This window comes from Echinops telfairi, unplaced genomic scaffold (genome assembly GCF_000313985.2).
Source record: "Echinops telfairi isolate 266 unplaced genomic scaffold, ASM31398v2 ScPeMD7_7403;HRSCAF=8441, whole genome shotgun sequence".
Lineage (NCBI taxonomy): Eukaryota > Metazoa > Chordata > Mammalia > Afrosoricida > Tenrecidae > Echinops > Echinops telfairi.
Genome location: NW_022111303.1, coordinates 312,979 through 315,748, shown reverse-complemented (window position 1 = coordinate 315,748; position 2,770 = coordinate 312,979).

Genomic DNA, 2,770 nt, shown 5'->3' with positions numbered 1-2,770 from the left:
CGAGCGACTTAAAAAGCAGGCATTTGTTCTCTCACTTTTCTGAAGGGCAATGGTCTAAAATGAAGGTGTGGGCAAGATTCGTTCCTTCTGAGAGCTCTGAAGGAGAATCAGAGTAGCCTCTCTCTGCTTCCGGTCACTGCTGCCAATCCTTGATGTTTCCTGGCTGGTAGACACATCGATCCAACCTCTGCCAGTGTCTTCACACAGGGTCTCTGTGTGTCCACTCCTCTCCTCATAAGAACACACCGATCAATGTATTTAGGATCCATCCGAAATCTAAATCCAGAAAGATGGAGCTTTTGAAATCCTTAACTAATCACATCTGCCAAGACCTTTTTTCCAAGTAAGGTCATTGTATGGCCAGATCAGTACCAGGCTGGCTTCTAGCAACAAGTGACCTTGATTCTCCCCCACTCGTGTGGAGCTGACCAGAGCTGGTTGAAACCACCAGCAGCAAGTGGCCTTGAATCTCCCACACACACCTGCAGAGCTGACCAGAGCTGGCTAATGGCCCTCTTTGTTCTCGACCTGCCGCTGTGCACCCGGCATGGCCCATTTGGCTCAGTGCCCACTTTGCTCTCGACCCTCCACTCTGCACCCACCACAGCCTGTTTGGCTCAGTGCCCGCCTTGTTCTTGCCCACCACTCTGCACCCGGCACGAATACACCCGGAACCAGGAAGACACCTTACATTTCAGGAACCCGGACATACCTGTCCATATAAGCAGCAGCGCTGTAGCCTGCGATGCAACTCCCCCAACCCGGACATTGTGAACTGTGGGACTTTACCCAGGCTGGTTTTTTTCTCCCTAATAAAGCCTGTTTGTTCTAATTCGACTGATTTGGTTTCTGGCGCCTCTCGACTACCTTACAGCCATAGCCTCAGGTTCCATGTGAACATGATGGGTGTGTGTGAACGTGATTTAACCTACTACAGAGGGCATGCTTTGGCCTCAGGAGGAGGGTTTCACCAGTACCTGCTCCAAAGCCCTGAAACTGCCCAGGCCTTTGCCCCATTTTCTTTTCTTCCCACCATTTATCCACTATCACAGCCCTTTTTGCCCAAGTTAGTCAAGTGTCAGTTTCTGTCACTTGTGCTCATGACCCTCCCCCCCTCCCAGGTCACAAATTTCAACTGATACAGTTTCTTAAATGGGCACTATGTTATCCTGACTAGCAAGCATTGCTAAAGAGGGAGGATTAATTAGCGAAAACCCACTTGCTTCACCTATCTTTGGGGCAGTCCACAAGGATTTATGCCTGAGCCACTAATGAATTTTGCAACTGTCACAAAACATGCAAATAAGTAAGATCCACATCTGCTGAGCACCATCATGAGGTCAAACTGTGTGTAAATAAATGCTTGCTTCGAGGAGAGGGTAAATCCTAAGGTGAGGAGTGACAGGGCTTTGTTTGCATAAACCCAGCAAGGTATTATGGGTAGGATATTAATTAAATCATGCTCCTGGGCCTCACAGAGCCCCAGCTCAACTGCTTCAGCTTGTTGACAAACTGAACACAGGGTCCCTGGAGAGAGCACTAACATTTTGATGAACAGCGTTGGTTGGGGGTGATGTTTCCTAACTAGCATTTTAATATAATTTTGATGCTTCATCTGAGCAACTTGGAAAGAGCATTCAGATAAAAGAGAGGGACAAACATCAAATGACCAGAGGATGAAACTTCTATCTAATCCGCGTCCACTGGAATTGCTTCGTGGGAGGATTTCTTTTGGGGGGTGGGGATTGTTCCCCTACCCTGCTCCAGGCCTTCCTCCTCACCCCCACCCCAACCCCAGCATACACACTACTGGGAGAATGTCTCTGAATAATGTGGAAGATGCCTCAGGTTTAAATGAAGTTTTAATGAGCCTGATAGTCTGCCTAAGACCCCTTCAAACTGTAATCTTTCATTTGTATTCTTCCATCCTTTTTGAAGAAATGAACCTGATGGCAGGTAGTATATTCCCTTTCCAGGATGAGCTGAGAGCCTCTTGCTGCTGCAGTGGGAGGTGAAACATTAAAAGGTCCTCTGTTGCCATGAGACATGCCTACTCTCCAAGAGACACTGGAAAGTTTCGCTGAAGCTCCTCAGAATTGACTCGTGGCCCTGCTACACCCATCTCAACCAACCCAATCTTCATTTGCACTACATGCCCTCTCTGAGCTCCAAACTGCATGCTTCATTTGAGGATGACAAAGCCTCTTTTATCTGAGAATATGCACAGACATGTGAATTAATCAATGCTTCCCCTGTCCCCTGGAGTGCGACATTCTCCCATCATGACCCACCAGCTTCCCTGGAAATCCCTGTCTTAACTCAGGCACTTAATATCAATGGTGTCTCTGCTTCCTTACTTCTTGCACCCCCGCCCCCCAGGCATTAACTGTCATCCTTCCTCCCCTAAAATATACTTTGAATCTGTTCACTTCATGCCATCCCTAATGCCTGAATGGGTGTCTTGCATTGACTATAAAACTAGACTCTGTATCCATTTTCTAGGGGTGTCAAAACAAAGCATCATAAATCAGGTGGCTTTTAAGAACAGGCCACCACCTGTCTGTCAGTTCAAGGTACGGTGGTAGCTAGCGTGTTGCTGTGAAACTGGAAGCCATGTCACCAATATGACAAACCCCAGAAGGGTCACCAATCATGGACAGGCTTCAGTGGAGCCTCTAGCCCAGGGGCGCTCAACCATCCTTTAATACAGTTCCTCATGTTGTGGTGACCCCCAACCATAAAATTATTTTCCTTCCTACTTCATAACTGT